This window comes from Bos mutus, chromosome 10, assembly GCF_027580195.1.
Source record: "Bos mutus isolate GX-2022 chromosome 10, NWIPB_WYAK_1.1, whole genome shotgun sequence".
In the NCBI taxonomy this organism is placed as follows: Eukaryota; Metazoa; Chordata; class Mammalia; order Artiodactyla; family Bovidae; genus Bos; species Bos mutus.
In genome coordinates this window covers 96,495,682-96,519,485 of record NC_091626.1, presented here as the reverse complement: position 1 = coordinate 96,519,485, position 23,804 = coordinate 96,495,682, and positions in this window count along the sequence as shown.

The window sequence follows — 23,804 nt, the reverse complement described above, 5'->3', positions numbered from 1 at the left end:
GGAAATTATCTCACCGAATGCCTGCAACAGCTTGGAATAGTAGGAATTCTTATTCCCTTCTTTGCAGGCTGGGAAACCAAGGCTTTGAGAGGTCACGTTCACAGACGGTGGACACTCTGAATCCTGCCCTGTTTGGGCTTCTTGCATCTCACCTGTTGGGTGTGCTAATCGTGAATGTGGGGATGACAAGGGGGATTCCTCCAGAGCCCTCAGATCTGCTTGTCCTGGGCTGAGGAGAACCGGAGGAGGGAGAATGCAGGTCCTAGCTGGGGCCTGGCTGCCCTTCTGTGCCATGAGCCATCTCCAGTTTTCTTCTCTCTGGCAAGAGCCCCAGGCCGGCCTGCTTCTCGGTCTGTGGGTCCAGGAGCCCTTGGCGATGCTTGTCCTCTGTCTTCTTCCCTCCTCCACTTTCCAGCCCCCTGTTGCTGATTGGTGAGATGCCTCTCACCTGCAGTTCCACCCTCCCTCCTCTGGTGCCTCTGTGAATGCCCTTCCTGTGTGTTCACCTGAGGTCCCCTCTGCCCTTGAGTCATGTGGTCCCCCTGGGCCATCTTGAGCTGCTCTACACTGGGCAGATGTGAATCCAGGTGGGAAGAAGGACAGGGACTTGGACCATAAACGTGGTCTAGGGCTACGAGAGAAAGAGACAGGGGATATGAGAAGAAGGAGATGGGTTAGTGGGTCATTGATAAAATATTAAATTCCTGGAAAGCTTGCCAGGACATGAGAGTTCACATCTTCAGCCTGACCTGCAGGTGAGTGAGCCTGCACAGGTAGATAAGCGCCCCATGAGATGGAGGCTGGATTCACTTCTGGGGATGGCAGGATGGTTCTGGCAAAGCAGGGGGAACACCAGAAGCGAGCAGGCTGGTTTTCCTCTGCGTTTCTGCTAGCCTTGGAGCAATGGGGCTTGCCTGAATGCTGGGCTCTGACTCTGATGAGGCTAACACTTGAAGGCCATTGCTTGACTCCCCAGATGCCTGGAATCAAGACACAAAAGGGAGGGCGGGAAAGCTTTCTCTGAGAAGGGGTGGGATGTGTGGGAGGGAAGAAGTTGGCTCGTGTGCAGGTTGCGAGTTTGGATGACAGTCACTCTTCCTTTTTTTGTATATGTGTAGGCCCCCCCCTTTTTAACAACAATTAACTCCTTATAAAAGTGACTTAGTGATTTTCTTATTGCAAAATATTGTATGTTCATTAGAGAGCATTTAGAAAATACTGGGGGAAAGCCCCCTGTAAGTCCCCACTCCAAAAATAACCAATGGGAAAATTTCGATATCTATTTTTCCAGCTTAACGTCTAAGCATCCACAATCTAGAGTGTGCTGTTCTGTTTTTAAAGACGTTCATTCACTCATTTAACAAGCACCAATTGAGTGTCCGCTCTGTACCAGGCCCTGAAATCACATTTTGGAGCCTGTCATGCTAGCTCGAGATACACTTAAAGATGCATCGTGAGCACTTTCCCACAACAGCCACTCGTGCTGTTGAGCTTCCAGATTTAGATTTGGGGTGTAATGAGGCAGTTGGCAAATTCTGGCATCTCAGGTCTCATGTCTAAGAAGGAAGGGAAGATTGCTGAGCCTTTATCCTCAGCACAGAAGGCAGGTGCCGTGTTAGACTCCTTGGGAGAGAAGGTGTTCCTTTCTCTAGGCAATAAGGGAGGGACAGAAAAGGTTTGGAGGGTGGGAAAAACCCCAGCCTTTTAGTGTTAGAGTCTGGTGTAGGAGCAGAACTCTGGAGGTGGGATGGAGAAGTCTCTGGATTTGGCAGCGTTGAGGGCAAGGAGGGCACTGCCTGGCTGACACTGGCTCTTCTGACCACTGAGCCACATCTAGAATGAGGTCCATGTAGGTGCATTGGATCCATCCCGGCCCAGGGCAGGCAGGAGGAGAGGCGGAATGAGAGAGTAACCACAGGGGACGCAGCCAGTCTTCATCTGTTGGCACTGTGCTCCTGCAGACTTTGTCGTGTTTCAGAAAGAAGGGGCCAAGAATCTTTTAGGGAAGCCGGAGGGTTGGTGCTGCTTACAGAATACTTCAGAAGGGCCTGTAGTTTCCCAGGTAGAGCCTGATATGCAGGAACCGGTGTTCATGTTTTCTGGATTTGAGTTTTTATTCCTTTCGCAGCGTGGACATGCCTGGCGCCTCCAGGATCAGTTTTGCTTGATAGTTACCTTCGCAACATCACCGTTTTCTCAGGGACCTGATGGCTTCAGAGCTGCTGTGCTGGTTCTCATTTATGTTTAACTGGCTCTTACTGGGCTGTGACTTGCTCTGGACTGTGCTTGGAGAATTAATTTGCTTTAAGTCCGAAAAGTCAATAGGATACTTTCTGTTGCTGTTCCTTGACATGGAGGTAGAAGCCTTTTTACTAGGAGATCCCCTGTGAGCTGGCAAAACAGGACTTTTCTGACTTGGTGATTTTCCTCCAAGTGGGAGTCTGTATAGGTAGCTGAAAATTGAGCTAGAATATGGGGGATAAAAAGAGCAGGCTGGTGAGGGCGTGATGCTCTCGGGATTCAGGATGGTCAAATTGCTCTGACTTGGCTTTGGGGGGAACCCTAGCCTTGGGGCAGAAGAGCTGTGTGTGAATATTAGCTTTGTCGTTCATAGCTGCATGGCCTTGGACACGCAGCTTTGACGTTTCAGAGGATGGCTGTGAAGGACCTCCTGTATGGCAGAGCTGGCTTGGACGTGTGATTGCTTCTGGATCTGAGGTGGCCCTAAAGTAGCAGGGAGAATGGAGCTCTAGGTCTCTGAGGGGCTGCTTTGTGCTTGCACTGTGTCTAAGCTGCTCTCTTCATGTGCTCTCCGGATCCTTATATGGCCTCTGAGGCAGGCAGCAGTGTCTTCATTCCATTATTGAGATAAATGGAAGCTCAGAGAGGTAAAGACGCTTACCCAAGGCTTCTCAGCAAGTGAATGAGGTGTAAATCCAGTGGTTTCTGATTTCAAAGCCTGCAGTGTCCTGAGTATCAAGACTTGGCAAGGGAAGCATGAGCTTCGGGGTCACACATGCAGATCTAGGGTCAGTTCAGTTCAGTTTCTCAGTTGTGTCCAACCCTTTGCAACCCCATGGACTGCAGCACACCAGGCCTCCCTGTCCATCACCAGCTCCCAGAGTTTACTCAAACTCATGTCCATTGAGTTGGTGATGCCATCCAACCATCTCATCCTCTGTCATCCCCTTCTCCTCCCACCTTCAATCTTTCCCAGCATCAGGGTCTTTTCAGGTGAGTCAGTTCTTCGTATCAGGTGGCTGAAGTATTGGAGTTTCAGCTTCAGCATCAGTCCTTTCAATGAATATTGAGGACTAGGGTAACTCTCTGCTTGTTATTCACTAGCTAAGTATATCCTTCACTTCTAGTACTTCACTTGAACTTAAAACCCCATCGTGATTGCTACCCCAGGGCTACTTCAGAATGAGAAAATCCACAGGTCCAAGGCAGCCCTGGAGCATAGTAGGGCCTTTATAGTTGTTCTCTGAAGCTTCAAAGCCAAGCATCCAAGGGCATATGTGTGTTGATAATAAAGCTAATATTCAAGTGTCATTATCTATAAATCAGAGGTAATAATGTCAGATTTATAGTTGGGGATGGCTCAGAATCAAGTGACCTCTCTGAGGTCATCTAGGAGTTGGTAATGTGATTCAGCCTGGATTAGAACCCTTGTGATCTAACCTACACTGTTTCCCCCTTTCTCTACTACTTTGTGGTCCTGCCGGGTATAAAGGAGCCACAGCCACTGCAATAACCGTGCTGATACTCATTATTTTCTGTTGGTCAGATTCTGCTAATAGGAAGCTTCTGGTGATGGATCAGAGAGGCAAGGAGGTTTTTTTTTTTTTTTTTATCTTCCTCTTTCCCTCCTAATATGTCTCCCAGGGTTTTTTCTTGGGGAGTAGGAATTGGTGAAATGAGCCTAGGGCTAAGTGGAAAGGTGAGCTGTTAGCAAATACGGTTTGGGGGCCTGTGGGGTAAGTCAAAGCAGGAGGTGAGAGAAATCATCAGATGGCTGGGTAGAACATGCTGGAATCTTTTGTGTGTGCTGTGGATGGAAGGGGAGTCACTAGGAGGTAGTGTTGGGGAACTTGGGCTCACTGTGCGTTCTTAGAATTTTCTGAAGTTTGTATTCAGTAAACTAGTATGTCGGGAGCACCCATGTTGCATGACTGTGCTCCTCACACCCTGTAAGGTTGATATTGTCACCCTCATTTAGGGGTGGAGGGATTAAATTACTCATGACTCCAGGGCTTCCCTTGTGGCTCAGCTGGTAAAGAATCCGCCTGCAAATGTGGGAGACCTGGGTTTGATCCCTGGGTTGGGAAGATCCCCTGGAGAAGGGAAAGGCTACCCACCCCAGTATTCTGGCCTGGAGAATTCCATGGACTGTATAGTCCATGGGGTCACAAAGAGTTGGACACGACTGAGTGACCTTCACTTTCACCCCACCCAGTGAGCCTCTGAACCAGGATTCAAAACAGGGCTACAGGATCCAAAGTCTTTTCATTATAGAAAACTTTTATTTGAGAACCTTGCACTTTCTACATGTTTCACAGACTCTTAAAAGATTCTGGTCTATCCCCACCCTCTGATAGGTGAGGAAACTGAGGCTTAGAGGTCAAATGATTTGACCAAGATCCCACAGTGGGAGGAACCACTTTGAGGTCAAGGTCACGATATCTCCAGGTAATGGTTACTACAAATAAATAAATAAATAAATAGCAGACACCTGGAGTGCCTGCCCAGGCAGGAACTGACAAGAAGTGATGGGGCATTAGGGCCACAGTGCTGTAGGCTTGTGTTTAGAGCCTGATCTCAGGTCTGTAGGAAGATTTGGGACAAATCAGGAAACCAAGGCAAATGCCCATACATAAGAGCTAGACATGACTTTGGGCCCTAGATGCTGTGGATGCTCAGGCAACAAGAACAATTGCAGATCTTCTAAGGAGGTAGAGCTCAGCTTACTGAATTGGGAAGGTGCAGGGTGCCATGCGTTGAGTTACTGGCCCTGTGGTTGTTATGATCTGGATTTCTTAAGGCCTGATATATGGTCTCTGGAATCAGACTGACCCACACATGAATGTGGGTGAATCTGTTCTCGAATACAGACTTTGGTCAAGTTACTTCCCCTCTCTGAGTCTCAGGTTTGTCATTTATAAAACAAAGTCATAGCCACGCCACTGCTTAGTTGGAAATATTAAGTGAGGAGTTGTGGTTTGACCACTCAGTTTAGGGCTCTCAGAATTAATTATATGTCTGGTCTGAACCTCTCACTTGAGTTCAGACTTGTATACCCACCAGCTTGATCATAAACTGCCTATTTGTTTAATACTATTTCAACTCAAATTGATATGCTTTAACATCTTTTGATCAAACCTCCTGTCCCCACCTGCTCTGCCCAGTCTTCCTCATTTTAGAAGTGGGCAAGCCCAACCTCTTAGTTGCTCACCCCGACATACTTAGGACTGTTTTTGATTCCTTCCTTGCTCTCTCATCCCATGTTCAACCTATCAACCAAGCCTGTGGCCTCTCCCTTAAAAACAAGATCCAGAATATATCCAGACTTCTTACCGCAGTGGTCCAAGCCACCAACACCACACCCCCTCACCTGCAGTATTGCAATGACCTTCCTACTGGACTCCTGCTTCCACTCTTGACTCTATACTTTATTTCCTTCCCACAGCAGGCAGGAATGATCTTTAAAATGAAAATCTGGTTATGTCATTGCACTCAAAATTCTCCAGTGGCTTCAAGTGCCACTTGAGTGAGCCCCGGAGTCCTAAGTACGACCGGCAAGCCCCACCAGATCTGAGCTTGGCGCCTTTCTGCCTTCCTCTCCTCCCGCTTTCCTTTACACACGTGCCGTGCCAGTCATACTGGTCTGCTTGCTGCTCCTTGGACTCGATAAGCCCAGTCCAGTCTCGATGCCTTTGTTCCGGCTGTTGGCTGGCTGTTTCGCTTCCCCAGGTCTCTGTGGAAGTGAACCCCATTGGACAAGCCTTCCCCAGCCACCCTTTCCAGAACGGCCCTTCCCTCCCCAGGACGCTCCTCCTCCTCTTTATCTTACTTAACTTTCACAGCACATGTTACACGTGTGTCTGCTTGGCTCCGTGTCTGTCTGCCCCAATAGGACTTCCTCACCCAAGGGTGGGCTGGAACTTTGTGTTCACAGCTGGCACCTCGCAGGAGGGAAGCACTCAGTGAACGCCCGCCGGGTGAATGAGCACCCTCCTTCCTGCTTCCATGGCTCAGGTCTCTGGTTACACCGGGCCACTTCTTGCCTAGTCCTTGAGGGTCAAATGAGAACGATTCATCATCCTTAGTTGTCTTTCATAAACGACCTTTACAGACAAGGCCTGGGACTTTGGGAAGCAACTTGATATTTTTTCTCATTTTAAAAAGGAATACATGTGGCCATGTACATTATGGTGGGGGGGAGGGGAGAGAAGCAAAATTCAGTAGATGGAGAAAACCACGAAGAACATGAAGATCAGCTGGGATCCCTCCTCCCAGACAGAGCCTCTGTCACTGTCAGGGTACCCACCCCACAGACTGTCCTCCGATGCCCAGGTGCTGTTTCTTGCAGAGAGGATTGAACTGGGAGGAGTGGGCAACAGAGGAAGGATATTATTAAGGAAATGGGTAGCAAGATGACAATGACACCAACAGTGTTGTCTGGTGGAGAGTGGTGTGACTAGGAATTGGCAGAATTTGGCCTCATCAGTGGCTCTCTTTCATATATTAAGAAAGCCGTTTGTTTCTCATCAGATAAGGGTTTCACACAGGGAAGAGGAAGAGACACCTCAGGAAAGCTACAAGGGAAATTCATTTCCCTTTAATTTGGTTATTTTTCAAAGCATCTTACTTGGATGGAGCTTTCTTTAAGGCCGCAAGAACTGGGTGTTTCAGGGCCAGCGGCGTGCTAACTGGGGTTGGTGGGGCTGGGCTGGAGGCTGGGGACTGCCAGCAGTGGAGGGACCCCTTACCTGGGGTCAGGAGCTTTACCTACAGTAGTTACTGCACTTCATTCTCATGGCAATCTTGTGCGTGTGGTGAGTTGTGAGTTGCCTTTTATGGATGAGAGCACAGAGGCTTGGAGGGGTTGAGTGACCTCTCCAGGTATACCTCTCGGGAGCAGCTTGTGATCCAAACCCCGGCTGCTGGACTCCAGCATCTGTGTCAGTAACCACAATGAAACGTGCTCCTGGAGCAGTCGGAAATGACAGGCGGGAGGGCCAGCATGGAAGTCCATTAGATGGAGCTGTGGGAGGAGGCTGGGGGATCTGCCTGCCCCCAGAGTTGCTCTTCCATGTGGCCAGAAGAGAGTCTGCTTCTATGTCTTTGACTGGACCAAACAGGTGCAGTGTTCCTGTGATGGCATTGGAAATTTGGAGGTGGTACCACCCATGTGAAATAAAGAGGGCCATCCTGAAATGGGCATGACAGGGGCCCCAGGTGGCCATCCACATCACTCTGCAGCTCAGGACTTTTGTGGCAAAGGACTCCCTACAGATGAATGTGGAATTCCCGAAATTTAGAGTAAATGGGTATCTTAAATCGCCCCTTCTCCTCTCTGAGCTGCGTGTAAACTCTAAGTATCTGGCCCCAGGGATGGGGACTGGGGATGGGGTTGGGGGTGGGGTTTGTATTCTTGAAAAGCACACCAGTGTCAGGGAACTAAGGTGCAGAATCTTAAAATCCCGGTGGGGGCGGAACCATGAGGCCCCAGCAGAGGGTCTGAATTACAACCCTGCCCTCTTCTGCGGCTGGAGCACGGTGTGTCTGTGTGTGCGTGGCCGTGCACGCGCGTGGCTGCAGAGTCTGTTACTGTTTGGATATTGTTAGCCTGCATAAGGGCAGGAGATGGCTCCTGGGAATTAACGCTGCTCAGATGTTAAACCGATACATCCACTCAGGTCTTATCCATAGACTGAGGAGATACCTGTGGTTTCATTGCCACTCCCAAGTCTTGAGACCTGAGCAGGAAGGAGGAGAGGAATTCTTCACTCAGGCGATGGTGTGGGGTTTGAGGTGGGCTGCTTACTTGTGCTTTAGCTGAATAGGAAATACCGAACTCACGGTTGCCCTGCAAAGTAGCCTGTCTCTCAGTTCTGTTTCCCAGGGAAGAAGTCAATCCCTGGATTCCATTCATTCAACAGATCTTTATGGAGCACCTGCTGGGTCCAGACACTTTGCAAGGTGCTAGAGATGTAGAGGGGGCAGTGGTGTGGGCGGCAGCTGGCAGACGTGAGACATGTTTTGGTGGTGCCATTGACTGGGGTTGATGATGAATTGGATCTTGGAGGCAGGGATCAGTGTGGGGAATGACTCCCAGGGCGCTGATGTGAGTAGCTGTCAGAAGCTTGGCATCGGCACTCCTCTCCTGGGGAGGGTAGAGTGGTTCCAGATTGCTAGGGAAGATTTCACATGTTTCAAAAGGGGGAGGGGTAAGAGAGGCCCCGAGAGGTGTCAGCCATGGAGCCTGGACTTCTGCATTTTTCTTTTCCCTACGAGAAGTTGGCACGCACCAGTATTTCCCAGTTCCTCCTCAATCCACCCAATGCCTCCTACCTTCCTGATCTCCCACCTCTATTTGAAATAAGAATATGAAGAGGGGAAACGGACTGACAGAGCATTTCCCTGCCTAAGGGAAACTTTGGGGAGTCTGTTCAGCTTGGGACCTGGGAAGGCAAAAATGTTCAGGTCCGATTCTGATAAAATAGGTAGCATTATCACAGATGAGTCCAGCAGATAATCTTTCAAATGACCATGAAATGGTGGAATATTCATGCTAAAATGAAACTCTGAACCTTGTTTAATTTAGCCCTGCAGTTTAAGGATATACAAGCTGAGGCTCAAAGAGGTTAAGGATAGTGTGAAGTCACATAGCAGCTTGGTATGGCTGGACCTTGAGATACAATATACTTTATGAACTGTAAAGCTAGAGGGAAGAGGTCTGAAAAACAGCAAATGAAGTGGTCTGAGAGTCAGGGCGGTGTCATTTAGGAATTGCAGGCTACTCTAGGAACCCACTGGAGTGGAAGTTAAGGACCCCTGTCCTGTAAAAGAACTTAGCTTCACCAAGAAACTGGAGTGTCAAGCGAAAATGGGACTGAAAGGGGTCAAGGATACCACTGAACTGGCTCGAAGACAGAGTTCAAGGTCATCTGTCAGCCTTTGCCCTTGGGAAGCCCCCTCCCCAGGCCCTGTGATGTGTGATGGCTTGAGAGCCACTCTCTCTGTCTCTCTATCTAGTGCTTATTTTCTGTAACTAGCCCTCAGGCTAATTCTTTCCTTCTGCCTTTGGATTTTGCCCCAAAGGGATGGAGCAGAGACTCAGTTCAAGCTCTAGTCCATGGAGATAATGCAAACTGGGTTTGGGGCAGGGGCGTGATGCCCATGCCAGTCTGTCTCCTCCCAGTGGCAAGGGTTTTCTGGGTGCAATGGGCCAAGTGCGATGACAGGTGAACCCCGCTGCGACCTTGCTTTGGCATTTGACAGGCCATGTGGCGTTTGAGTGTAGAGAGCCACAGAGCTTTTCCTTGCACTTAAAACGGAGGTTCACACCTGCGTTTTTCCTATCTTGGTCCCGCAGAGTTGGGAGAGGGGCAGGGCTGTGAGTTCTGACTGGTATCCAGGGTTTAGGCTCAGCTTGTGGGGAGGGATCCCCCCTGGGGGAACCCTCCCCCCACCCCCACGTTGACCTCCGATGTCTTGCCTTTCTGAATTTGTGGGGCAGCTGTGGCTCAGTCACTCACAATGTAGGTGAATGTGTGGGCAAGGTGAGGTCCTCGCCACCTTTGGCCCCTGGCAGTCAGAACCTGGCTTGGGGTGGTTGGCTGCATGTGGCAGGGGGTAGGGAAGACAGACACATCCGCCACGCTGGCCTGGGCCCTTGGGCAGAGTGGGGAGACACCCCCACTGGTGGGTTAAGAGCAGCAGAGTGCGAGACATGCCAGAGGAGCAGAGGGGCTCCAGAGATGGATGGCAGGGGGAGGGGACCGTCGTTACAGAGCAGGGTGGGGTGCTCTAGTGTCCTGGAGCGACTCTCTCAGTCCCCGTCCTGGGTGACGCCCGACTGGGTCTGCATTCCAGCCCCCGGCCCTCTCGGGGGGCCCAGCCTGGAATCTACACCCTGGCTGGCGCTGACCCCTTGGCACTGGTCTGAGCGCCATTTGTCCTTGTGTCTGACGTGCAACGTGTGCAGATGCGGTCAGGGCTCAGTTGATGACCTGTCTTCCGGAGCGCTCAGGGGATCCTGGGAGGCTCGGTTGCTCTGATATTTCAGAGGTGTTAAGAAGCTCTTGGTGGAGATTTGCGCAGAGAGGTTAATTATGGCTGCTCCCCCTTCTCTTTTTTTCCCCCCCATCTGGTAACCTTGGCTCAGTTTATGTAAGTTTTAAATCTCAAGCTGAGATAATATTTAAGGACTATAGTTCTCAAAAACTGAGTTCACAGGAAAAGCAGGGAAAATGAACACGAAGAGGCTACTATGAGTCAGGCACGGCGCTTGGCACTTTCATGTACATCATCCACTTGTATCTTCACGGTGATCCTGGAGGGTGTTTATGGGTTCATTCATTCATTCAGCATTTGTTCAGCACATAATATCTGCAGGGTAGCATTCTAGGCTCCGGTGATGCAGCAGCACCTGCTGCTGCTGCTAAGTCGCTTCAGTCATGTCCAACTCTGTGCGACCCCATAGAGAGCAGCCCATCAGGCTCCCCCGTCCCTGGGATTCTCCAGGCAAGAACACTGGAGTGGGTTGCCATTTCCTTCTCCAATGCATGAAAGTGAAGAGTGAAAGTGAAGTCGCTCAATTGTGTCCGACACTTAGCGACCCCATGGACTGCAGCCTACCAGGCTCCTCCATCCATGGGATTTTCCAGGCAAAAGTACTGGAGTGGGTTGCCATTGCCTTCTCTGTGATACAGCAGAGCTGAGAGCACATCAGGTTTTCTGCTTTCATTGAGCTGAGAGTCTAGTGAAAAGAGTAATAGACAATAAACACATAAAATTAGACAATTTCAGACCAGAAGTGACTATCAGGAAGGAAATAAAATAGGATAAAGGGCTGATGGGTTTCTTGGAAGGGTTGCAGGGAAGATGACATCTGAGCTAAGATCTGAGTGATGAGAGAGCCATGGGAACACTGTGTGGTGTGTGTGTGTGTGTGTGCGCGCGTCACACAGAACAGCAAGTACAGGTGTCCTGGATGGGAGGGAACTCAGCCAGCGTGAGGAGAAACAGATTTGTTTCCTTCCCTTTCCAGATGAGGATACTGAACCTTAAAACCTAGCTTGTCCATTAGCAGCCAGCTAACTGGAGTGGCTTTCCCTTCAAGCCTGTAGTCTTTCCACTGTAACTTGCTGCCCTTAGTAAATGACTATCTGTGTTCATTTGTACAAAGTCCTTTTCATGTGTCATCTTATCCCATCCTTGTAAACTCTTGTTAGCCCTATTTTACAGATGAGCAAACTGAGACTCAAGTCTCTTATCCAAGGTCCCAGCTGAAAATCGGAGAAGCTAGGTCTCAAACTTGGGTCCATACAACTAGCAGCTGTACTTAGTCACCATAAAACTGGATGGTAGATTTGGTACCTCTGGGCCAGGGGGAAATTTCTTCCACTTTTAGAGATGAGATAACTGCCCACTCGGAAGTTTGATGCTTTCTCTATGTCACCCAGCCAGAAAGTATCGGTGGGGTGGCCTGATACTCAGCTTTCCCACCCCCTGGGTGATCTCCTTCTGCTCTAAATACTACCTTTGTCCATGCGGGGTGCCCAGGACGGGCTGCTTTGAAGTGTCATCACCACCTGGGACCTACTTGCCACTGTTTGGCATAGAGGATTGATTCCAAGTCTTAGGTGTAGGCTCTGTGAAAGGTAAATTTTCTGAAAATAGCTGAGCACCTGTTATGGCTTAGGAATTACACTAAGCACGGTGAAGGAACATGAGGTGAGCTGTTCGGTTCATCTCAGTGATGGGAAATAATCACCCAAGGGTGCCAGAGATGCTTGACCTCATCCCCCTTATTTTTGTGCTGGAGAGAAAAGACAAGTCAGATGCTGTCCTTGCCCCAAAGGATCTCACAGTCTAGTTGGGAGGAAAGGGGGATTAATACAACAGTAAAATGGTGTAGCAGGACTCACTTATTCATTTGCTAAGTCACTGAGCATTGAGTTTCCACACAGGCCAGGTACTGTGGCAGGTGCGGGCGGGGGTGCAGTGGGGAAAAGGGCGCACAAGTCCGCTTCTTCGTGGAGCTTACAGTGTGGGGCGGGGAGGGAGAGTGAGAAAAGAGGTACTGAAAATCCGAGTACAAACTGGGATAAAGCTATGAAGGAGGGGTACGGGGAGCTGTTTGCCCCTAATGGGAGGTTCATCTGTGTTAAGTGCATCGGAGAAGGCTTCCTTCTCCACTGCATTGGAAGAAATGCTTTGAACTGATGGGTGAGTTAGTAGGTTCTGATGGAGGCAGCCACAGGTAATCAGAGGGGCTCCAAGGAGGTCACTCACTTAGCCTGACTTGGGAGTGATGGTCAGGCGCTGACACTCCACTCGTCCTGAAGGGGTCTGCCTGGAGCTTTGGGACTGGAGGCTGCGGGCAATGGGAGCTGTGTAACCTACACACACATGCCTTTTGGCATCACTCTGCACCATCTCCTTAGAGACCTTTCTGCTCCGCCCACAGGAAGCCAAAGAAGTGTGGCAGTTGGCTTCTGTCTCCAGCGTCTGTTCTCTAGCACTTTCCTTTGAACTCTGCCCACAGCACTGTGAATGCCAATGTCAGGACATCAATTATCCAGTAGGCCTCGGCCTTTGCCCAGCCGGCCTGTCTGCTCAGTGGCCGCCATGCATAATCGATACAAGAGGCTGTCACGCTGTGAGCTGGGGTGCTGGAGAAGGCCTTCTGTTTCTGTGGAGCTCAGCCACACACCGGGTCACACTGCCATGCCCCTTCTCCTCACTTGTGCTGCCTTCCACCTAACTCTGTGAGGCTGCATGGCAGGATTTTGCAGGTTGGCCACAAGTTCCTGCCACGGCCCCAAACCGTCATCTCCAGCAGCTGGAGAGGTGCTTGGTTGTGTCTTGGCTCAAGAACTCCTAGGCCACTGGCAGGCCGCGGCTTTCATGCAGCTCTTCCCCTTGCTGTTCTTGGCACTGCTGGGTCTTCTGACTACTAAAGTGTCCAGTTCTTGGCAGACAGGCTGGCAAAGAGATGGCGTGTGTTCCCCTGTTTCCTTCTTGGCTGGGTATTGACCAGGTTGGGCCTTGGTCTTACTGCCCTTCTCTTGGTGAGAGGAGCTGGGTTGGCCCTCGCGTGCCCTTTTCTGGGGTATCCATGACCCAGCATTATCCCTCTGAGACGTTACTGGAGTCATTTCCTTCCCATTGCTTCCTCCTCTCCTGGCCAGGTCAGGGAGGAGAGGGGAGACTTCTGAAACACCTCCAAACATCTCATCTGACACCTGCTCCCCTCCATCCCATTCTATCGTCCATCCCCAAACGTTGACTGTATAGTTAGAGAAACATGATCTACCGTACAGCTCCTCCAATCCGGAGGAAGGGACAGTGTCTCCAGCTAAGGAAGAAATATGACTCAGATTCAATCTCTGACCCACTTTGAAGAGCCCTCAGACCAGGCTCGCTCTCCATACTTAGCGTTTGGCTGCTGTTCTCCCGGTCAGAAATCTAAGGTCTTGGCACAACTCTGGGTGGGGAAGTGCCGGTCTGGGCGGGTTTCTGCCTGGAACAGGAATTTAATTATTTTCTTCTTTTATTCCCCTCCCTGTTTAACCCCACCTCGTTCTGAGAGAAGCTGCCCTTCCATCATCCTTGTTGAGTGGACGGAAGTCCTGCTTCGTAACCTGGGACCCTGCCCACCTCTACCCCGCAGATATGGCTTTTTGCACTGGAAGTGAGCCACTTTGGCTGCCCAGCCACATCCTGGTTTGTGATCTAGAGCTTAAAAAAGACGAGTCAGGCTGAGGGTTCTGTTCCCTCGGGAGTTTGAGATTGGGACACTGAGCTGGTGGTGGGGGGTTCCTGAGATAAAATATCATGATTTAGTCCTAACTGAAGTTAGCAGATGGTGGCCAGCAGAGAGGGAAGATGGCGAGGGATGCTGAACGCAAAGTGGTGGTGCCGGAGAGGAAAGAAAAAGGGAAAGGAGGGGGTGGTGTAGCTCCTCCTGTGTGACAGCTTTGTGGTCCTAGCCTGCCCTACTCCTTGTATCTTCCCAACAACAATTCATCCTGACCATACTTGGAGGGAGACTTTGTTTCTTGCAAATCTGTGAAAGTGTTAGTCACTCCATTGTGGCCAACTCTTTGCAATCCCATGGACTGTAGCCTGCCGGACTCCTCTGTCCATTCCCTTCTCCAGGGATCTTCCTGACCCAGGGATTGAATCAGCATCTCCGGCAGTGCAGGCAGATTCTTTACCATCTGAGCCACTAGGGAAGCCCAGATCTAAGGTTTATTAACTAGTTCAAGTCCTCACAGTTTTCCCAGCACTGAGGAGAGGGCAACAGAACAGACTTGCCAATTAGTTGGCTAGGAGTAGGGCTTAAGTAGTGTGTAGGGCTTAAGTAGTGTCAAGTAGCCTCTAGTCTGTCTTTAGACAGCGGCTCATTTCCTGTAGTTTGGGAAGAATTCCTTGAAGATTCTTTAACTGGGTTTATAGCTGGCAGCTTCCTGTCAGGGTCAGGTGATGGATATGCACCAGTGAAATGGTGACTGAGGGAAAAAAAAACCTCTAACGGATGCCTGGCTGCGGGTTGGAGTTCCTGTCTCCAAGGAACTCTGGTGATGCCAGCACTAGGAGAAGCATTGAGGTCAGCAGAAGTATTCTGTCAGAGCTTGCATTGTGGCTTAAAATGGACGTTTATGAGAGGCCAAGTTGAATTATCTAGAATACTGCCAAAGAGGCCTCATGTGAGAGGAATAAGTGCACCCTTCTGGGGGCCAGTTTCTGGCCAGTGCTGCTGGAGGTGAATGAGCAACCGGGTGTCTGGAAGGCCCCCAGAAGGGTCTGGTTTGTCTACAGGGGCCTGGTTGAATCCGAGGTCACGCTTCTGGTGGCCTTTGTAATGTGGCAGTTGAAGCCAGGCAGTTGTCATGACTTCTGGTTTTCCTCAGTCAAAACAGTATTAAGAGGAGCTAACATTTATTGTACCAGGTCTCTGCCAGGCTTTAAAAATAATTACTGTGAACAAAGCTCTAAGGCAAGTACCATCGTTTCCCTGGTTTACAGATGAGGAAACTGGACAGACTTTCTAAGGCCACGTGACTAGCCCGAGGTGAGCGGGCCGTGGATCCTGGCTTCAGCCCACACGGCCATGCTCTTAAACCTACTCTGCTATTTTACTGGTCAACCTCAGTTAAGGTCCCATTTTCTTGCTTTGGCTGTGTCCCACTGAACAACCCAGTGTCGCAGGGGGTTTGCCGAGCCCTGGAGGCTGGAAGACACCCATTGATACGAGCAACTGCCTGCCTTGCCCTTTCCAAAGCGGAGCCAACCCAACCTTCTCTGAGCCAGGGAGGGACTCAATGTATTATGTAGGAGTGGCTGTCCCCCTGAATGATGTCATGACTTTTGTACCTATAGCAGGAGAGTGCCTGGAGAGGAAGCAAAGCCCTGCAAGTTGAAGATGGATGAAGGAGAACAAGGAGTTACGTGGTCTTAGAAAGTCTGTTCAGTTTCTTCATCTGTAAACAAGGGAAACGATGGTACCTGCCTTAGAGCTCTGTTCACAGGAGTTATTTTTAAAGCCTGGCAGAGACCCGGCACAATAAATGTTAGCTCCTCTTAATACTGTTTTGACTGAAGAAAACCAGATGTCAATATACCTGGCTTCAACTGCCGCATTACAAAGGCCACTGGGAGCATGACCTCAGATTCAACCAGGCCCCTGTAGACAAACTAGATATTTCTGTGGGCCTCCCAGACACTGACTTGAAGGTCTCCATCTTTGGACTGTGATAACTCCTGGGTTTCTATGATTCCTGGCAAAGCTGGTGTGATGGGAGCGTTTTAGGAATGACTTGCTGTCAAGATGGTGTCTAAAAACCCCCTCACTGGTTCATCTGCTCTGTCTGGACTGGGGGAACTGATACAGCACAGGGCAGGCGATCTTGGGAAGGAGGCCAGCCTGAATCTTCAGCCATCTGTTAATGGGGCAATACATTATGTTGTAGCACAAGCGAGTCATCATAATTGGGCAGAACCATCAGATAAGGTTGCAGCCAGGGGAGGCGACTGCGCAGGTGCGGATTAGCTGTGAATGTGTAGCTTGGGGGATGGAGTGGGGACTGCAAATGGAAATGTCCGTCTTGGTGACACTCGAGTACATGGTTCTCAAAGTGGGTTGTGGTGTCACCTGGGAATTTATATGAAATACACGTTCTTGGGTCTTGCCTCAGAGTTCCTGAGTCTGAAACTCTAGGGCCCAGCAAGCTGCATTTTAGAACACCTTCCAGGTGATTCTGATGCATAGTAACGGTTGAGAGTCATAGCTGTAAACTAGGGTAGGTAAACAGTAGGGTTCTGGACACAGCCTAGACCTCTGAGACTGAGAAGACCTTGAACTTGCTGGTTTTATATTGTCTAATGAAAAATAAACTTAATAAATCCTCTTTGGATTTAATCTGATTAACAACAGAGGTTCTCCAGTGATTTAAGCAAAGTTCCCCATGGTCTAGCTACTGAACCCACCCTTGATAGGAAAAACCCTTCACTGGACTTGAGTGGGAGAAAGTCTATGGTTGACAGTAGGTGTTTCCTTAAGGCAGTTCAGGTATTGTAGCTCAAGGAAAATCTGCACTGGGGTTCTTGCCTTACCTGGCATTAATCTTAAGGGCTACGGCGTGGCTTTTCCTGGCTCCTGGTCTCAGGCTTTTCATCTATGAAGTGAGGATAGGTTGGAACTCTCCAAGTTCCTGAGTGGTGACAGTCCATGGTTCTTAGAGATGTCACAAGGAAAGGACGTGGTTGTGTCATGCTGGAAGCAGAGGTGTTGATGCTGTCATAGTTTAAGCATTAATATTGGATGCGACAGCCTGCTGACCATCTGGAAGAATCTGCCAGGGTGCCAAAGGCCCTGGACCCTGATTTGAGAGCTGCATTTTTAGGACAGGTGCCTCATTAATAGAAATGACTGCCTGAGAATGTAGCCAAACAGCCTCCCTGACTTTGAACCAGGCTATATTCGCTGCACTGTCAAGCCTCTTGAGCACAGAGGCCCGCGGACACCAAAGGGTCAGCCCCCCAGCCCCAGGGCTCCTTCTATCTGACCCCCTTGGTGGCTTCTGCTGTGTGACTTGAACAACTGTGTGTGCCGAGCTTTGGCGCTTAAGCTTTTCTGCGCGAGGAAGGCGGTGGGAACACAGCCTGTGAGCGTCTGTCCTTCCTTGGCTGAAGACACTGTTCAGGCGGGGGCGCTGGTGAAGGAGTGAGAACGGGGGTGGGAGCGGGGGTGGCCTGCCTCCAGGACGGCTTGCACTCCTGCGGCTTTCGTAGGACTCTGGCGGCAGAGGCAAAGAACGCGTACCAAGCTGACCTTTGAAGCCAAACAACTTTTACGTTGCCGCCCAAAGGGGCTGCTGACAAGTTGGGCTGGAGGAGAACGGAGAAATACACTGCCTCCGGAGAGGAGCTCATGGACTGGTGGGCAGAGCCAGAATGGCCGTGACACGCTCAGACACGCGGACAGGCTGCCTTCCGTCTTCGTCAGAGGACACGCATCTGAAGTGTGACCCTGGGGCTGCAAGAGGAAAATGCAATTTGGACATACCCCACTGAAACCTCTCTCTGAGCGACGCCACCAGGGCAGAAGTGGGTTCTAGTGACCAAGGCCGTTTCATGTAAGGTCCATTTCAGGCCAGGGGCCTCCACCAGGGGGAAGGATACAGTTCTGAATGGAGGCAGTGGGAGGGGAGAAACACCCATAGCATCCCCCTTTGGTCCCTCTTGGGCTTTTTTCTCCACCGTGAACTTGGGAGATGTGATGCTGCCATGGCTGAACCTCATCATAGCTTCCAGAACCTGGGAGCAGAGGGCCATCCTGGGTGGAGCAGAAGGGGAAACAAAAGGCTGTGTGATTTAAAATGAGTGTAACTCCATTTCCCTACCTGAATATACAGGGAACACCTGTTCTTGTCTACAGCCAGAAAGGATTTGACAGAATTTTTAAATCAAAAAGTGAAATGCAGGAAATTGAAATCAGCCTCTGCAAGAGGACTTCACGGCTTCCCTGTTGTTTAAAGATGTTGCAGCGTTATGGTTTCTGTTTCTGGGGGTGTCAAGAGTCAAAGGATGTGACATTTGTCAAGTGCTTGGGCTCATCATAGCCAGAAAGTTCCCCTGGGGATGTGTGTGTGTGTGCTCCTTTGGGAGGTCACCTGTCAGGACTGGAACGTGGGGTACAAGGAGAGTGGTAGGGGAGATTCAACTAGGTAACCTTAGAGTCCCTCCCAACTCTTAATTCTAGGATTCTTGGGAAAAAATAAATGCCAGTGGTGGACCTTCTTGTTCTGAATATGTTGATCAAGTGGGTTCAACAGAGCTCTTATATCAAGCCCAGTTCCCCTTGCTAACACCCAAAGAGAGAAGTCTTGGTTGCTGAGGGTGGGAAGCATAAGTCAATATGAATCTCTGGCTTTTTCCAGGGACAAAGGCAGGTGAAGGAAATGGAGCCAGTTTCCAAGTGTATTATTCAACTTAATCATCACAGTAACCCACTGGATAGATAGGATTACCCTGTGTTCCAGAAGAGGACATGAGGCCGCAGAGACATCAAAACTCTTGCATATAGTTGCACAGCCAGCAAGTGGAGACCCCACGACACAGTCCTGGTTGGGGCTGTGACCTCCCACCCTACCTGCCTGCCTGGGTTGAGTGCTTGTCTCTTTGAAGACACACGTGAGGAAGGCATGAGCTTGCACAGCTTCATACCCGAGTCCCTGCGCCTTTCTCTTTACACATGATGATGTCTCCTCCTGTGTCTGTGTCCCCATAGAGAGGGCATTCTGAGCAGTGCTGAACCAACTTCCGGAGTGGAGCTTGCCTGGGGAGGGGGAACCGGGGATTGTGAGTTTCAGGGCAAGTGTGGGAGCCAGCCACGTGTGCTGTGGGAGGCTCGCTTTGTGAGGGAGGCCACTCCTCTTTGTTTCAGCCTCCCTGAGTGAAGTGAGGCTTCCTGGGGCCTGGGGAGTATTAATGACTCATTGCTGGCGTCTTGGAGCCGGGTGAAGCGTTCTCTGGGTGTTCCCGTTGCAGGGTTAGACATCAGCAACTCATAGCGTGGTGTTTGGCTCCGGCTCACAAGTTGGATCATTTCTTTGATCCCAGTTTTTCTCCGTGACTTGGCTCAGTTTCACAACTGGGTGGGAAATGTCCCTGCCTCACTTTCTAGTTGTTGCTTTTCTTCTTTTTCCTCTTGGGTACGGCCAACGGCGGAGAGCTTTGAGAAAGGAGACATGGTGAGTTGAGCTGACCGCCTCAGGGTCTGAAAAGCTGAGTTAGTTTTGTTTTATTTTCTTCACTGATTTCATACGTTTTAAATTACCACCTTAACATAGTATTTTATGTAATGTAAATAGGACATGATTAATACTGAAAACTTCAAAAACTTAGAAAAGCACAGAGGCCAAAGCATAAATCGTTCTTTTCCTACCATATACCATGATCTACATTTTGGTGTAGATTCACTCAGGTGTGTGTGTATGTGAGATACATTTACTTTTTATTTTTTTTTACAGAAATGAAATAACATATATGGTCTTTTTTCCCCCTGCTTTTAGTGTTATAATGTGAGTGTATTAATGTGTCAAAAAATTCTTAAATATTTTATTTAAAAGGTTGTAAGGATACGAAATATTCTATTGTATAGACATACCAATTTACTTTGTGCCTTGTTGTTAGATATTTAGGCCCTACATTTTCTATAATTAGAAATATTAGTATTTATCCCTCCAAAGTTTAGGCCATATTACATTTCTGCCTGTAATATGTAAGAACATTTTCCAATACCCTTAAGATACATCTTTGCTGCTTTTTGCCTGACAGGACCAAAAAAATGCTATTTCATTGTCTCAACCTTAAGCTGTACTAAGCAAGAATGAGTACATATGTAGATGGATTTGTTGGGAATTTGTAAGGGGAAAAAGATGTCAGCCATCTCAGTTTGATTTTGTGTATTTCCTCCTTTGATTTTTCCTTTGCCAATGTAACACAAAAACACTAGATCCTATAAAGAGGTATATATAAATATCTTTTAAAGGGTATTTGTCACAGTTTTATTTATAAAAGCTGAAATAGCCTGAGTGTTTAAAATGAGAAATTAGTTAACTTCATGGTGATAATGGAATACTATGCAATCATTAAAATAATTTAATGGCATAGGGAAAAGTCCAGCTATAAAATAATATGTACATTATGATCTCAATTAAATAATATGTGCATAAAAGAAAGGCTATAAGGTGAATTTTAATCATCTCTCAATGATATAACTATATATTTTTCTCTGTGTTTTCAAAAGTTTGTAACAGGTGCATGTAATACTATTGAAATCATATGCAAAACAGATGTTAGCAAGTAAACTCTGAAGTATTAGGCATGGAAAGAAAGAGCCCTGAGTAACTGTGTTCTGGGTCACTTAGATTCTCCCAAGGACTTTATATGTTAATGAGTCTTTTTACATTTCTTTGAGGGTTGTGGGGCTCTTTGGAATTTTGCAGGATTGCGTATAGCAGGGGCTTCTAATAAGATTAGAATCAAATTAGGGAGTTGGAAAAGAGCATCCGTCTATTCTTCTGTCCTTTGTTGGACCTGGTGGCACAAGGTGAGGGAGGAGGGAAAGAACCTATCTTTGATGTCCACTGTCCTGGACCACAGAGTACGTAGGACACACCATCCAAGGCGTAAGTGAGTCTCAGAACCATTGGGGTTGGGGTTTGGAAACTGAAAGGCAGGGAATGCCAGAGGAGTGATGTCTAAGTGTCATCTGGAGGGACTGATTTGGTTGTATTTGTGTGTTTCTGATAATGACAAGTATACTGGGGACAGAATCCTATGCTGGTCCCTTACTCACTGATGAGGAAGTAGAAGCTAGAGGGATTAAGTCACTTGCCTGCAACAGGGTCTTTATCCCCATGACAGTGTTCCACTGGGATGGTGCAGTATGTCATGTGTTGCGTGTGTCTAATTGGCTGAGATGATTCACAGCATACTTGGGTGAGTCTTAACACATTATCGACTGGGAGATTTTTGCAGAAACTAATGCCTGTGGCTGAGAATTTGTTCTGTAAGTGAATATTGAAAGGTCTCTGGTCAATAACATTTGGGTAACAAAGAAAGTATTAATATATCTCTGGTCAATATGAGTTAAGTTCTTGCTTGGTTAGAGTTTGGATGAAAGAGGATCTTTTAACTCTCTAACTAGTAGGATTGGGCACGGGAGAAGGTCAGTGTCAGTCTTTCCCCCTTATAAAATGATAATTATTAAATGACATTCAGAGGAAGAGGAAGTACTGAACTTTGAAATAAAGGGAAGTGAACTGGGAGAGCTGGCAGAGAGATGAGTCAATGATCGAAAGGGTTTTTTTTTCCCCCAGACTCAGGTTTCCATGTGGAGATGCCTTTATTTTCTGAGCTACAGGCACTCAGTGGCATGGGTTTTCCTCTTATGATGCCTTCCATCCTGGGTGTTTGAGGAGAATTCTGAGAACTGGAGATTTCATTCAGTTTATGACTTAAAGCCCCATGCTGTGTTACTGAGTTTATGACTTAAAGCCCCATGCTGTGTTACTGAGTTCGTCTTTGGCTATCAGTGCCCTGGGTATGAAGACACTTGAGTTGGCTTTGGGCATCACTCTTTAAGTCTGAGAGTCTGTCCAGGGTGGGCAGTGGTTATGGTGGGAGAGCAGTGGAATTCCTGGGCACAGTGGAGCTCTGAAAACAAGTGAAGGGTATAGTAGAAGAAAAGGTCATTGAGGGGATAAGCAGGGCGTGGCAGCTGCCTTCCTATATGTGTGAAGCTGTCATAAGGAATGAAGAATAAAACTTGGTCTGTGTGACTCCTGAGAGCAGAGCTATAACTAATGAAGTCCAGGATGTTCTGAGGAGACCCACTTCAGCTCAGTTTAAGGAAGATCCTTCTAGAAAGTAGAGCCTCCCGACAGTGGTCAGTAGAACAAATGTTGAGAGCCAGAGCCTCCAAATGTTGGCCAGAGGAGATTCCTGGACTGGGTGGGAGGATGTTTCTAGATGGCCACCAAGGGTAATTTCAGGTCTGCTCTTCTAAAACTCAGTGTTTCCGTGTCTACCTGCTGGCTATACGATCTACTCATTATTCACTGCTTGTTAAGCATTTATTTTGCTTGTCATATGTTCTGCTAGGTGATGGAGATATAATAGTGAACAAACTATAAGATCCTTGAGCTTATAGTCAATTAAAGGAGTAAATGGTAGATAGATTATTGCAAATATGTGACCAATCTAGTCAAGTACAGGGTGCTGTGATCTCACCCAGGAAGTGTACCCAGCTTAGCTTGGGGTGAACCATGGAGTCTGCCTGGAAACAATGAGTTGGAAGATCTAAAAAATGACTGTGACTAGGCCAGAGGGTAAAGAAGAGTATTCCAGGGAGAGGGAACAGCTTGCACAAAGGTGGAGGGACAAGGAGGTACGTTACAGACACCAATCGCTGGCGTAGAGGCAGGTGGTGAGGGGGGTGATGATAACGAGGCAGACAGATGATGAAGGCCCTTTTCTGCAGGTCAGAGCATGGATTTCAGATTGACAGTAACAGGGAGTCATTGAAGAGCTGTAAGGAAAGGAGTTGTGTGATCTGCCTCAACTTATGGAAAGACCGCTTTTCTTCCTGTATAGAGTGGGTTGGAGAGGACCAGGACTGGCTGTCGGGAGACCAGAGTCTATTTCCGTAATTCTGGTGAGAGATGACAGTGAAATTAATCCACTGTAGTGGCTTTGAGACTAGAGAGCACTGGGCAGGTGGGAGGGAAGTAACATATGGGGGAGCTGGGAGATTGGGGGCACATTCATTGAGCCAGAGGAATGGGAGAGACACCAGACTAGGGGGCTGGTGGGATGCTGATGAGTCCAGTTTGGGACATGTTGTGTTTAAAGGGCTTATAGAATACAAAAGTAGAGACACCATTTCTTCCCAAATTGTAAGCTACCCCAAAGAGATTCATGTCTGTCTCCTGATACGGTGGAGGGGTTTCTTTATATACAATGGTCCTTTTCTTCCAAAACACTTTTGTGATTACCTCTCACAGATCCTCCCACCATTATTGACCCATGAAATGATGTCTGTGTGGTCTTAGTATACAGTTACTTAGCTGGTTTTTGCTCTCTGGTTGGGTCCCTCACATCTCTTCTCTAGTGTGCCCAGAGGAGAGTGACCAGGTACGAAGGAGCTCGGTGTTGTTCCAGAGGCAGAGAGAAAAGACCCGGAGAGGCTTAAAGAGGAAGCCAGGTAGGTGAGGTTGCTTCCATTCCTGGATGGTGGCCTCTCTGCTTGACTGGCCTGCACTCCCTCCATGGACTCACCTTCCTGAATATTCCCAGACTGTTGTATAGACTCCATTCGGGGGTCATCTATGGGTCATCTGCTGACCCATTCCACAGATTCATAACTGGCAGAGATACTGAAGACCATTAAGTCCAAACTGCGGCTCAAGGGATGTGAAGAGACTTCTCCAAGGTCAGTGTGTTGGTCTCCCAGCTTCTTTTTCCCACTTCACCACATTGGACTTTTAAAGACTCTTACTGAG